The 15,556-nt window shown below is 41.6% G+C and overlaps 1 long non-coding RNA gene across 1 annotated transcript in view; it reads right to left on the reverse strand.

Moving 5' to 3' along the window:
• The window catches only part of LOC126175274 (uncharacterized), a 438,323-nt gene extending 423,016 nt beyond the window's left edge, over positions 1 to 15,307 (reverse strand). The window contains exon 1 of the long non-coding RNA XR_007535547.1: positions 15,179 to 15,307. This is a non-coding gene — a long non-coding RNA (uncharacterized LOC126175274). The remainder of the gene's footprint in view (positions 1 to 15,178) is intronic.
• Positions 15,308 to 15,556: the final 249 nt, after the last annotated feature.

The following is a 15,556-nucleotide window of genomic DNA, read 5'->3' on the forward strand; positions in this document are numbered from 1 at the left end:
AAAATTAACTTACATCAGTTTACGAAAGGCAATTTGGACTCTAGGCTGGTGTCATTTGCAGCGAGTGCCCATTACAGTTTTAAGAAATTTTCCCCTAGTTACTCCGAAATATTTTGTCAAATATATAGCGTTCACAATACAAGTGTTTTAACTCCAGAAGTTGTTAAAATGCTGCTACTCTGTAAATATGCTACCGTATGGTATTTCGTGAAACTAGTAGCGAACCAAGTGGACAATTTAACAGTTACCGATCAGCTGGCAATTATTTGTATTCCAGAGATGAATTTGGGCGTATGTTTCGGGCGATAAGTGAAGCAAGGGGTCAATACAGTCAAGTACTTTATCTCCGTTTTGCTTATATTCTTTTTTTTACTATTAAATATATTCTTGCGAGCAATCTTTCAGACATTTTTCAAGAAACTGACAATTGTAGTCCACACTCGACTCAATCAGAATGTACTGAAGGCAGTCAAAACGGTGAAGATCTCACTGAAACTGGACGGTTTACAGTACTAATCTGCTTTGATACAAAACAAAAAAAAAGAACAGTTTTGCTCTTACTTACTGCTTGTATCAGTTTCGTAACTTCCTTGTAATAAATTTTTCCTAACACACTGGTGCGGAAAACTTAAAGACGAAAGTATCTTTTGCCGGCCGGAGTGGCCGAGCGGTTCTAGGCGCTACAGCCTGGAAGTGCGCGACTGCTACGGTCGCAGGTTCGAATCCTGCCTCGGGCATGGATGTGTATGATGTCCTTAGGTTAGTTAGGTTTAAGTAGTTGTAAGTTCTAGGGGACTGATGACCTCAGAAGTTAAGTCCCATAGGGATCAGAGCCATTTGAAAGTATCTTTCGCATGATGCGTCACTGCCAACTAACATAGCTCCACGAAACTAAGACCATACATAGAAGAGATCTACCAGCTATAGCAAAGGTAACTGAAAGACGTACGCAACGAGACGAACAAAAATGACACCTCTATTCATGATGGTCCCGCGGACATTTCAAAGCGCGGAATACGTTCTTACCAAGGTGTGTGATCGCCACGGACGGCAGCGCGCACTGTGCAACGTGCTCCAAAGCTGGCCATAAGGTTGGGAAGGATTCTCGTTTTACGGCGTTCGATTCTTCCACCAGCGCAGTTGACAACTGTCGGTCGGTGGATGGTGTTTGTGGATGTATTGGTTTCCATCGCATCCCAAACGTGCACAGTGATTTCACTCGGAGGAACGGGGAGAGCAGTCCATTCGCGGAGTATTCTCTCGTTCCAAGAGCTGTTCCACCTTCGCAATTCAATTAGGTCGCACATTGTTGTCTATAAAATTGAGGTTAGGACCGAATGAACCCTCTGAAAAGATGCTCGTAGGGAAAGAGTACAGTGTGACAATAAGGGTAACAGGAGAATACTTTGTGTTCAAAGAATTGGAGGTCAGTGTGCCCATGCAACATACGCCTCTCCACACCACAACACCTGGACCATCAAAACGATCGTGTTCGATATGATTCTGGAGGTAGCCTCATATGACGAGAGTGGTAACCCGTAATGCACACAGGAATACTGTCAAACATGATCGTATTCAAGATGAGATTTTCACTCTGCAGCGGAGTGTGCGCTGATATGAAACTTCCTGGCAGAGTAAAACTGTGTGCCGGACCGAGACTCGAACTCGGGACCTTTGCCTTTCGCGGGCAAGTGCTCTACCAACTGAGCTACCCAAGCAAGACTCACGTCCCGTCCTCACAGCTTTACTTCTGCCAGTACCTCGTCTCCTACCTTCCAAACTTTACAGAAGTTCTCCTGCGAACCTCGGTCCGGCACACAGTTTTAATCTGCCAGGAAGTTTCATATCAGCGCACACTCAGCTGCAGAGTGAAAATCTCATTCTGTAAACATCCCCTACGCTGTGGCTAAGCCATGTCTGCGCAATATCCTTTCTTTCAGGAGTGCTAGTTCTGTAAGGTTCGCAGGAGAACTTCTGTAATGGCAGAAGTAAAGCTGTGAGGACGGGGCGTGAGTCGTGCTTAGGTAGCTCAGTTGGTAGAGCACTTGCCCGAGAAAGGCAAAGGTCCTGAGTTCGAGTCTCGGTCCAGCACACAGTTTTAATCTGCCAGGAACTTTCATGATCGTATTGTTGGCCCAGGTGTCACCGTGGGGGGAAGCGTGACGTTGCATGGACCTATTGGCCTCCAGTTCTTTGAGCACGGTACATTCACTGGTGCATATTATTATAACATTGTACTCCTTCCCCTATGAGACTCTTTCCAGGAATGCATTCGGCCCTGATTTCACTTTTATAGATGGCAATGTACGACCGCACCGAACAGCGGAGGTGGAAGTGCTTTTTGAACGAGATCATATGCGGTGAATGGACCGGCTTGCCCGTTCCCCTGACTGTAATCCTACTGAGCACGCACGGGATGCGTTAGGCAGACGTCCGGGTTGGTGGAGAGATGGAACGCCCTACCGCAAGAGCAACAAGATATCCACGCGAACCTTTTCGCCAGTATCGAAGCACGTTGCAGAGGGTGCACTGCCATCGATGGCGATCATACACGCTACTATAAACCACGTACCGCCTTTTGTAATGTCCAGGGGACCGCCAAGCACCGCGGTGACTTCAGTGTAACTGTTGTCTTCGAATAGTAGTGTCATATCTGTTCGTTCCATTGGATATTTCTTTCAGTTACCTTCTGCACTATACTGTAACAGTTTTTTCAATGTATGAACCCCGTTTCGTCGAGCTACGTTACTTGTCAGTGACACATCACAGGGAAGTCACTTTTTGTCCCAAAGTTTAGCACACCAGTATACTATAAGTTCTTGATATGAGACGAATAATAAGAAAACTTTTTTTCTATAAATCAGATAAAAACGAAACTACAAGAACGTTCTTGACTTTTAATTAGTTTTTAACTTTGAGGCAAAATTAGTGGAACTATGTTCGGACTTAACAGCACTTTTATACTGAATGCCGCGTATGTACTTCGTATTATTTCACTGGCCGAGGGCGGTTGTGCGATTCTGAGACACTGGAGTCGTAAGTTGGAGGAGCTGCGTTAAAATCCCCCTCCGGCCATACTGATTTAGAGTCCCAACAATAACGTTAATTCATTTAAGGAGATTGTCGCCACCATTGAAGAAGAAGAAGAAGAAGAAGAAAAGGAAGAAGAAAAGTTCGCTCCATACTTGCCCACCGAGTATTTGTTAATTCTAATAACCGCAATGTTGACGGGACATTTGATAGTCCCAAAATATGACAGATAAAGCTTTTATGTCATGTGTAAATAGTTACGTTTAACAAAGGATGAAAAAATTTAATTTACTGTTGCGATCTGATATTTAAATATTTGGAATTTAATTTAATAGAGGAGAAAGCGGCCGGTCATATATCTATTGTTAGCAATTTCTTCCAATAGTGTAAAGTATTAAATTTTATTTATCATCAGTATTGGCTTAGCGTACTAATTAACAAACAGATGCTCGAAATCCAAAGACTCGCGGTGTGTCTCATGTGTTATGAACAGTATAACAATGTAGGAACAAGCGAATGTGACGAAACAGTTTTATACAAGTGATAGAATACAATGTTCTTAATGCTCGTAACGGCGTCTCGAGACATGTAGAAGAAACTATAATTTGTCTAAAACAAATTTTAGAAAAGCATACGAGAGTTTTTGAGAAGAGCAATTTCGTGATATAGCACCTATTTGTGCTTGCCGAAAGCTAGTAGTCGGTGAGCCGAAAACCTATCCCAAGGCAAACAACAGTACAATTCCATTCCACTTCCACAACAACTTTGAATAACAGAGACAAACTCTTCTATACTCATAATTTTTTGCCTCGCTTTTGATTTATATTTGGGCATTGTTGTGAAACTTTATATACACTCCTGGAAATTGAAATAAGAACACCGTGAATTCATTGTCCCAGGAAGGGGAAACTTTATTGACACATTCCTGGGGTCAGATACATCACATGATCACACTGACAGAACCACAGGCACATAGACACAGGCAACAGAGCATGCACAATGTCGGCACTAGTACAGTGTATATCCACCTTTCGCAGCAATGCAGGCTGCTATTCTCCCATGGAGACGATCGTAGAGATGCTGGATGTAGTCCTGTGGAACGGCTTGCCATGCCATTTCCACCTGGCGCCTCAGTTGGACCAGCGTTCGTGCTGGACGTGCAGACCGCGTGAGACGACGCTTCATCCAGTCCCAAACATGCTCAATGGGGGACAGATCCGGAGATCTTGCTGGCCAGGGTAGTTGACTTACACCTTCTAGAGCACGTTAGGTGGCACGGGATACATGCGGATGTGGATTGTCCTTTTGGAACAGCAAGTTCCCTTGCCGGTCTAGGAATGGTAGAACGATGGGTTCGATGACGGTTTGGATGTACCGTGCACTATTCAGTGTCCCCTCGACGATCACCAGTGGTGTACGGCCAGTGTAGGAGATCGCTCCCCACACCATATTGCCGGGTGTTGGCCCTGTGTGCCTCGGTCGTATGCAGTCCTGATTGTGGCGCTCACCTGCACGGCGCCAAACACGCATACGACCATCATTGGCACCAAGGCAGAAGCGACTCTCATCGCTGAAGGCGACACGTCTCCATTCGTCCCTCCATTCACGCCTGTCGCGACACCACTGGAGGCGGGCTGCACGATGTTGGGGCGTGAGCGGAAGACGGCCTACCCGTGTGCGGGACCGTAGCCCAGCTTCATGGAGACGGTTGCGAATGGTCCTCACCGATAACCCAGGAGCAACAGTGTCCCTAATTTGCTGGGAAGTGGCGGTGCGGTCCCCTACGGCACTGCGTAGGATCCTACGGTCTTGGCGTGCATCCGTGCGTCGCTGCGGTCCGGTCCCAGGTCGACGGGCACGTGCACCTTCCGTCGACCACTGGCGACAACATCGATGTACTGTGGAGACCTCAGGCCCCACGTGTTGAGCAATTCGGCGGTACGTCCACCCGGCCTCCCGCATGCCCACTATACGCCCTCGCTCAAAGTCCGTCAACTGCACATACGGTTCACGTCCACGCTGTCGCGGCATGCTACCAGTGTTAAAGACTGCGATGGAGCTCCGTATGCCACGGCAAACTGGCTGACACTGACGGCGGCGGTGCACAAATGCTGCGCAGCTAACGCCATTCGACGGCCAACACCGCGGTTCCTGGTGTGTCCGCTGTGCCGTGCGTGTGATCATTGCTTGTACAGCCATCTCGCAGTGTCCGGAGCAAGTATGGTGGGTCTGACACACCGGTGTCAATGTGTTCTTTTTTCCATTTCCAGGAGTGTAATTGTACAAATCTCTTGAAGATCTGCCGACTGTGAAAAGTAGGCCTATCCTTTCGATTTTGGTGTTTCAATATGTCTTCGAACGAAATAATCTGTAGGTTAATCGTACCAAAAATAATCCTTTAAAGAGTAGCATTTGTTGTAAACTTTCTTTTGATATTATGAAGCGTTTATGACATATTAAGGATGTCCAAGTTACTTTGAACAGCCTTTATGTTTGTGATGCAATGCTGGAAAATAAGAAGCTCGCATAAAAGAAAGCAAGTAAGTAAGATACCTTGGTTTTATTGAATATTTTAAACGATATTGGTATGAAACAGTTTATATTTCACATGACATTGCGAGGTTAGTTCATTTTGTCCTTTGTCTTTTAGACATCTGAGCTGCAAGCAAAAGACGTACAAATGAATGTTAATAGCCATAACTTATAGTTGCGAAGTGAAACATGTTACTGGACCTGGAAATTCGCCGAAAAACAGTTTTAGCTCTGAACTTGTTTCTGTCTCTGTGAATATCTTGTATATTACGTTCTTAATGGAAAAATTTTAAAAATATGTTTCTTTCAAAGAAGTTTCGTAGAAAACAAACTGAAATCTTTTTCTTGTCTTTGAAACAGTTACGTTAGTGGAGTAGTCCAGCAGAAATTCAGAAGCACCTTTTCTATAAGTAAGGAATGAGTGACTTAGTCGATAAACATCACGCACAAGCGAATGTGTAGCTTTTGTGGACAGCAAGAATGGCGTGGTGAGACATTAGCCGTCCGCAGCTGATATCCTTATCAAAGAAATGTTTCGCTATCGGTCTTGTGCAGAGCACATACAATTCGGAGAAACAGTTTCAAGTCGTGCATTCAACTGAGTAATTTAGCGACGTTTGAGCATCGGTTGACCAATCTCGGGTACGACCCCGTCATTGTGTTACGTAACAAATTACCTTTGTGTAGGTACTCACCTATATGGACCAAATGGCACTGCGAACCAAGAAGCTAATCCGAATTCGTATTGCATTCTTTATTTTACTAACGCAGAACATCAATTTACTTTACAGGCACACTTCCTCGTAGTTGTTATCCATTTAGTTATGTGCGTGGTTTGTCAAGTTAAAACCCGGACGTTTTCAACTTCAGATGTGCCTCAACAGACGTTTTTGCGAGAAACTAAAACGAAAGTAGCTTAACAGAATTAATTCTTTTGAATTACAAAATCAGTGTCCCTTTTGTTCCCGTGATTCTTATTTCGTTGGTTTTACAATACTTGCGTAAAATGCGGAACATAAATCTGAATTTCGTGGCAAATCGTTAATTTATTTGAAATGTGTGACAGACTGGCGCCTTACACTCAGGACAGCTCATGAGGTTAAGCACCGTCTCAGTGCAGTTTCTCTGGTCCTGTGCGAGGGAAACCAGTAAGCTGATGCAGTTAGCGTTAAGTAACAGTCTTTAATTTTCACGGATACTAATTACTGAATCTAATACAATCACCACTAGAAGAACGAGTTCATAGCTCTCGCAAAGAAAATACGATAATTTTGTCGTTCAGCGGGCAACAGTCAAAAACTGTACACAGATATTGATGAAAAAAGTAACGTCTGCACCTGGAGACGCGCCGTAGAGCTCGAAACGCAGCCTGGAGCTTCAATATGGGCACAGTATTTAGTGAATGCAGATTCGTGTTCCATACCTGCTCATTACTGGCATTACCTGGTTAATGAACTGCACCAATGTTATATTAAAGACGTAATCGATTATTATTAAATGTAAAACCCATGCCACCGCTATCAGTCTCACGTTTTTTAGTGGTCTCTTACTCCTGCAGTATTTTTCTTTGTTTAGTTCGACACACGTGTACCAGTATCAATTTTTGAAATTTCTCCAAATGAACCACAGTTTGTAACCTAAATCCTGGAAAAAGTAGAGAAGTGTTCCCCAGAAGACTTTTTCTGATAGGACGATAAATGTGTAGTAAGGTTTACGCAGCGCCCGTTCAAAATCATTCTTCCACACAAGCGACATATCATTTGGCGCTCCCTGTCCCCCCCCCTCTCCTACCCACAAATCCCTCCCCCCCCCTGCCTCCCACACACACTCGCACATTAGTTGCCTTTTCTTCAGTTCTTGGTAAGACTTTTAAAAATAAATCTAACTCTTGTGATGGAGTATATAGGTTCTTTTTTTTCTTTCAAAATAATTACAACATAGAAATTCCTCTGTTAGAGAAATATATTTTTCAACCTTATTCCACTGCTAAATATTAAAACAAGGAATAATTTATTTCCATTTCAAGTAATTCCTGACTATTTAGAAGCTTTTAGTGTGAGGAGAAAGGTCTAGACCAATTTCATTGCTCAGATTTCAATAAAAATTGCTATCTGTTAAACTCAGTAAAAAGAAAGGAAATATAAAATTTCTGTTATTTTTTAAATTTAATAATGGAACTTTCAATACAATGATTTACAAATTATTCCACTTTCCATCGGAAAAAGAGTGACAGAAATGAAAAATATCATTTGCCTTTATATTGACATGCTAATCATAAGACACTGTTTAACTTGGAAAATTGTATGTTTCATACGAAAAAAACTCACCAGTATACATTTAAATTTTAGAAAATTTACCATGAAAGTAGTTGAAAAGTGGTAAACAAGGTCAAAATTTTATGCATGCAACTACAAACAAAGCGCAAATTTATGTGTGATTGGAAAGAGAAGTATTCCTTTCATAAATTCGTATAGGATTCGTGCAGTTTTTCAGTATATGTGCTGACAACTTTTTCTATGAACAAAAACATTCTGCTGAAATATTTCTTGCCTGTAACGTAAAAAACTCTGTCAAAATAGAACCTAAATCTAATGACTTAAGGGTACCACTTTAAATGGTTGAAGATGACAGCCCGTACATATTTTTTTGAGACAGTGTCGACTCTAGTTATGTCTTCATCAACGTAGGTTGTGAAAAACTACCTTCACCAAGCGTAACGTGCTGAAGTAGTTCTGTATTCCTTACACAAACAGGCCTTGAGCGAAAATTGAGCGCAATTAGGTGAAGACTCTACATTTCATGTACATTTGTCCTAAGTAGGACAATAGCTGATACTGAAGCCAGTTTCGGCTTGTAAGCACACATTCGTAGTTAAGTCGAAAACGGCTTGTTTGCGGTGCTTCTACTATCGTATACTTTTACCTGTACCAGTTCTCACTACTAGTTATGACGCACCGTGTCGCTTGCGTCGCTTGGGCTATAAACCGGCCCTGGTTTTATTGACATTCCTCCAGGCGTGCCAGATTTGTGCTGGAATACACCCATCTATCCATACAAGCACGCCCGCATTCAGACGAATAGATTATATAAATGGACCTAGGAAGTCCTTTGCTGAGATTACAAGGGATAACAAAAAAAACCGAAACGATGATCTAATCGTAGGTGGGTGGATGACGTCAGAAAATATGCAGGGACATTGTAAGGATGCCTACATCTGATGACGATAATGAATGGAAAAGTGTACAGGAGGCCTTTATCCAGTAGAAAACGCCTGACGATGACGGTGATTGGGATGGTGGTGGTGATGGTTTTTAGAGTGTTGTTTTCAGGTTGTACCCGAACGACAGCAACTAGTCGCGTGAGTTGAAAGTATTTTACTTCTTTCAACGATGCCTGGTTTCGAGCATTTTGTGCTAATCTTCTGTGAGATGGTGTATGACCTGGTTGTGGGCATTCCAATGCAACCTGTATTTCAGTAGAATCGTGCAATTCCTTAGTCTGCAGTGGACAAAATATTGCTATTTTCATCGTATTTCTTAACTATGTGAAATGTCGCGTAAACGTTCTTGGCGTATTTGAAACTCTAGGATGCATTTACTACTTTTTGGATCTCAAAACGTGGAACGAATGTAGAAAAAAAATGTTCGTTCTGATTCTCATCTACCTATTACTATTTCAATACCCTGAGGGCACTGTTGATATCCGTTTCAACTGTAAAACAAGTTAACTTTTTTTAAAAAAAACTTTGGCTGTTAAATGATGATAATAAGCACAGATCGATAATTTAGGTTGTAATAATTATATTTCCAAATAAAATTGACCTTAATCCACGCCGCCATCGAAGAATCTGTATGTTTCAAGTAGAACGTGTAATATATTGTAGAAGTCATAGCTCAGAAAAATTGATCCAATGTTTCCATCGTGATGTATAGCTCTATTACTTTCTAACACTATTGATATCCGTAGACTAACATTACAGGGCAATATATACTCACTCAAATAACACTAGATTGACGTATTACGGAGAACGTCCTGTCCTATGTTTTTTGTAAGGCAACGAACTTACATAATGGAACAAACTTATAAGAAAACCATTTGCGATGTGACTTAATATAAATGTGGGTGGATAACTGATTTGTCCAGTGACCTTCTTTTCGAACGTCCGAAGTTATATAGGAGAAACAAGGGAAAACCTAAATCGAGACAGATGGATTAGGTATTTGACTCCGGTCCCTCCTTAGTTTAAGTCGAATCCCTTACTAGTGCACCATTTCATCCGGTATCAGTAATCTGTAATCATCACAATTGCTCCAGCGGCGTTTCTATAAAAATGCCATTCATTTTTATATACAATGACATAATCCGCACTAAAAATCTAACCAAACAAAAAAGCGAAAGATGAAAACTGTCCTTACAATTTAATATATTTGTTGTTATGTTTCAATCAGCCATGCAGAACTTTCTTATCTGGGTCACAACCCAGAAAACAGGGATACAACTACACGTGTCAATTGCACGGACTGGCTTCGTTCCTTTCGTTGAACTTCATTGCAACTTCGCCTTTAGTACTAGTTATTCAGACTGCAGCGTCATTTCGTATCAGCTGAACAAGCGAGCATAAAATGCGGCATTACGAATCTCATAAACGTTGTGACATTTCTCGTAGTCTGTGGCTCATGTAGCGTTTGTAATCACTGGTACTGCTGTGGTGCTTAAGGGGCTCCGGAAAGGCTCAAAATCATGAAAAGTTCAATTTTTACTTTTTTGCGTTTTCTGAATCTGCAGACTATTACCTTTTAATAGATATATAATTTATTCAATTCCGAAGACTACAACTATTTTTAATTTTTTTTTTTTTAAGTGTGTTCTACATGGGCGTGACCCACTGTGGCGCTGTTAAACTGCTGTCAAATGGTGTTATTATTAACGTCCGTGTTCATCAGGTACATTTTAGTGATGTGAGATAAAGTATGTGTTGTGGCTAAACTGTGATGGTTCAATATATATCGCTGGTGTGATTGTCGATTGTTTCATGTTTATTTACTCTGTCGTTATCTCGAAAATATTCGTAATTAATTCTGTTTCTTGAGTCTCTGTTTTGTTGAAGTATAATAATGAGTAAAAGTAAAGTTATTAGAAATCCTCTGAAGGCTTTTAAGAAAAGGAGAAATGTTGGAAAGCCAAAGGTATGTGTTATTACTGTAAATAATAACATTCTAACATGGTACGAGCGATGCTTGCTTTAGACAAGGAACTCCTTCGGGCTGCAGACAGGGCTGTAAAGAGTCTAGAAATACAAGCAAGAGTAAACAGGAGGAGGAACAAGAGGAAGCTGGAGGAGGAGTTTGCAGAGGATGAAGATAATCCATCCTATGGACCTGGAATATACTAAAAAGTTCATCCAATCTTTGTCGCTCGATTCCCAAAACTTTTATTTTCTCATACTAATTACATGTTTTCTAAGGATCTTCCAAAGATATTTGTTTCAAACTTTCAGTAAATGTTACACAGTACCTTCTGCATAATTTAACACAGCCTTTTTCCAAAAAACTGTATATTTTTGAATATATAAATAAAAAATTGCAAAAAATGTTGTGAATTTTCATTACAATTGAAAAAAAATCATCTTTAATAACTGAACTAAAATTTTGTAAAATCCCTGCGTTAAGTTGTAGCCCATATTCCAATAAATAATCTGTAAAAAGTTTAACTTCCTACCTCAAATACTTTGTGAGGAAAGATGTAATTTATAAGCGTTATTTTAACATTGCAAGTATAGGGCGTCCCGGAGCCCCTTAAAGTACTTCCTTACAGATTAAAGCTGTTTCGGTGAAGTGACAAATCCACTCAGTTCTAGTTTCGATTCATTAACAAATTACTTCTACAACTGATTGAAGATATCAGCATTCGAAAAAACCGCAAATAAAATGTTGAACAGGCAGAAGAACGTCGAAATTTCTTTTGTTTGTATTACGACGCTTACGGGGATCACTTTTGCTAGGGAATTGGACATCTTGTGGTATTATAGTTTAAGAACACCAAAAGTTACGTAATTCATATATACAGGTTACAACATGCTTACAGGATTAGTTTGGCAAGGATGGGATAGGTAGTCGGCTGTGGCGTTATGCAGTAGTAGGAACCATTCCGGCATTCGAGGGAAATAACTTGTGAAAAGAAAAGAGAGAGAGAGAGAGAGAGAGAAACCTAAATCAGGATGGACTGATGAAGACTGGAACCTCCACCCTCCCGAATACAAGATCAATTTCTTTAAAAAAGTGTCACGTCATTCGGTTTTTCAGAAGGACAGTGAATGCTCTTCCCACAATCACTTACCGATTTACTTATTCTCATCACCGGTTTCGAGATTTTAGATCCCAACCTCAGTTGTTTCTACAATGGTTTTGTAGTACAGCCAAAACATTAATGTAATACAGTGCAGCTGAGCGCGTTTTTTTTATGTCCGAACTATTAAACTCCGTAAATTGAAACGAACTGTACCTCTCTCCTTTCATGAAGAAGGTAAAAGAAACAAACTGTAACAGTTATATCCAAATAGTGGTCGTGAAAAGATCATTCATTGTCTTCCTGAATGTCGACATTTCCAATGAGGTAGCCAACAAAAAATTATTTCTTCGTATGTGGCACCTAGTGAAATTTCGAAGCACGAGAATTTACTTAAGCCCCCAATTACTCACCTCAACAAATTTCTTTGATACAGTTCTAATAGCTCCCTTGCAGCCGACAGCTGTTAATAAGTTCGCGAAGAAATACAGTTAGTGGATACTCATAAACTTACATCTGACACATCACCGTTAATAAGCTCGCGAAGAAATACAGTTAGTGGATACTCATAAACTTACATCTGCCACATCACCCTTGCAACTTAATTCAAACGAAACTAATTCTTACTACACAGTATATCGCAACGTAGAACGTCTCTGTTTACAGACTACATAACATAATGCGTATTTAATTAAGTGTTGCTGCATTATGAACGCTATATACAGCTCGTACTTTGAACACAGCATGATTTGCTTTAGAAGTTTTCTTTTTTTCCTTCAAAATCAAAACTGCTCCTCCCCCTTCTACTACTACTCCTCTCACACCTTTCGTCTTCATTTTATTCTCCATATGAATCGAACGGTAGTACTTGGGCTGCGACAAGCTACTTCTCTAAAAGAAGAAACGATTATGTTCGCTAAACATGCTTAAAGAGATTAGCAACGACGTGGGCTTGAGAATAAACAGCAACGACATAAAATTAATTTAAAGTCACACTTTTGAATTCTCTTGGTGTTCGAAAATAGTGATACTGATGAGAAATTAAATGACAAACTTCTTTCATCGTCTTGCATTAGCGCATAAACCAACAATTGTCATTTAATTTTCAGCTAAAAAAAATATCAAGGATAGTGCGAGTTGTGATGAATCTCGAGTAATTAATACAGAATACGGGAGAATGTCCAGCGAAAATGGAACTAAGTTTAGTAGGGAAAGCTGCGAAATTACAATAGCCAAATACTGAAGAGCTACAATTATTTTGAACACAGTGACAAATGTACTGTTACGGCAGTATCAGCGTCCATGTTCCAGTAGACCGCTGAATGTGTGTATTTGAAATTGGTCATTTTGAACCCAAAATGCGTTTGCTATTACTGTTGGAGACCATTGAGAATTTCGCTGCCTGATACGATCAGGACCATGAACAAACAATTAAATACGAATGTGGATGAAAATCAACGGAGAAATGTTAAGTGTTTCCGGTGACACAAAAGACAACAGCCGTTAACGACCGGCAGATCACGGAAGAAGTGGAGAATCTGCATTGATGTACAGCGATAAGATTAATAATTATTGTACTTGAATGCGGCGTGAACATGCAGTACTACATGTATACCGAACAACAGAAAGCCTTGTAGCAGCTAAAGCACGCAGCCTCTCGAGCAGCATTGCAGAAGTACCATCGCAAGGACAGACGAGTCCAAAACCGATACGTTCTGCTCGGAACAGCGAGGCGCTGTACTATTGGTGGAATGTCGCCAGCGACAGTAACTGTCTCGGCAGGTCTGGTTAATCGATACAACGCGAGTCCCGCGCCCCCGTCAACACAAGAAGACAGAATACTATCCTCCCCGGCAGTGTCGAGAAAGCAAGCGTGCATCACCACACATCTTCGCCTGCCCTTCGTGCCATTAGTGTCACCCACGACAGCTATTTTCCTCAACGTGGCATACGAAATGACGGGTAAGATCTTCCTCCAAAAGGGCTCCCCTTATTGAAAAACAGGGCCCACCACATCCACAACGCAAATTCTTTCTGGACTTGGTGCTTACCCGTATTGCCGTTTGGCGACAATCTTCAGATCTTGAGACTCTCAGATTCACCTCTGGAGGAAGAACATTTTTTTCGTACATTACTTTACCAGGATCTGCAAAAGTCAACAATTCGAAGGAGGTACATTTTTTAGTTGTCGACATCCACATTTTGAGCGCTAGTCAGTTTGAATAACGAATATGCTCCGAAACGCATCCATATTTACTGTTTTTGTCAATCACCACATCGGGATACAAGCTGTCTTTGACCTGGAAAACACAATGAGGTAACTGAAAACCAAATTTTTTTGTTTCGACAGTTGTAAATACAATTTTTCATTTAAATGAATGTTTTCTCGTTTCTATAATTGCCTGAAATGAAACGTGCAACACAATACATATTACTCGTCGAATATTGATGAAGTTTATGAAGAAAATTATTTATTAAATATTATCTCCGTCATTACAGAACCCATGGAACGGACACGTTTCATGTATTTTTAACCTCTGCGTGACTGGTCACAAATTTAGTCCCCAAGTGCGAGTAATAGTCCACAGTTCTTTCGTTCCCAATCAACAAACCTAATAAGTGTGAAACCTGAATAATTCTCTTAACTAAAAAACGAGGTTGAAATGTGTATTTTCTCAACAATATTTGATGTAGTACATTGTCATATTTTTGATCATTTAATGCTGGAAAGTATATGCCTCACTCTCGAATATCAGTATATACCACAAACAGCATCTAAAACTAATTCACAACATTCAATCTTGACCACACAAACTATGAATTGCATATTTCTTTTTGCTCGCTGGATCGAACGGAACAACTTTAGGCAAGGGGTTGACATTTTACGTTCGTGCAGTGAGAGTACAAGATAATTCTGCCCATTGTACTGTCAATGCTGTTAATTACTGCACAATACACTTGTAGCCTACACGACACATATTTCCAGACCAACAGCACTTCGTGCACTTACTCTGTGTCGCAGAAATTTTGTCGATAGCAACGTCGTCGGTGTACGAGCACGTGACGTACCCACACGGACGAGTTCAATCTCTTTACAGCTGGCAGTACACGATTATGACCAGACAGCTGCGGCTTAGGAATTAGCAAGGTACTGGTAGAGAAAGACGTCGCACTGCATTAAGCGGAAGCAGAAAAGCGCTCAGTGGGTGACAAAACACAGAGCTGCTGGTACGAGAATGAACCAGGCCGCTGTGCTCTCCTCCGGTAACAGGGCTTACGCTACAGATAGAAAACGCAGTAAGCGTCGTAGAGCCGGCTGAAGCTCACTTACCGCTAGAGGTGTCGCAATCGGAAACCGCTGCAGAGGGGCGCGAGAACGTCGCGGCAGAAGTCGAGAGGCGACGGAAGTTTCGCTTGCGGCAGGCTGTGTGTGGCCAAGCAGACTGGACAGCCCCCTCGCAGCTCGCGCCGATCCGCATTCAACTGTTGCCGCTGCACGGCGCATGCGCATCGTTCGGGCTCGGAGCGCCGGATCAGCAGAAGCGAAGCAGGGAAGGAAGGAAGGAAGGAGGGAAACAGCCACAGTCGGAGCTTCCTCTACTGTACGACGTCGCCCCGGCGCCGCTCCCAGTTGTGTACGAGCGGCAAGCGTCATTACACTAAGCTCCGCGCTGTTCTTTTTATTACCTCTCCATTTCTCCCTCAACTA

The sequence above is a fragment of the Schistocerca cancellata genome, chromosome 3 (assembly GCF_023864275.1).
Source record: "Schistocerca cancellata isolate TAMUIC-IGC-003103 chromosome 3, iqSchCanc2.1, whole genome shotgun sequence".
Classification (NCBI taxonomy): Eukaryota; Metazoa; Arthropoda; class Insecta; order Orthoptera; family Acrididae; genus Schistocerca; species Schistocerca cancellata.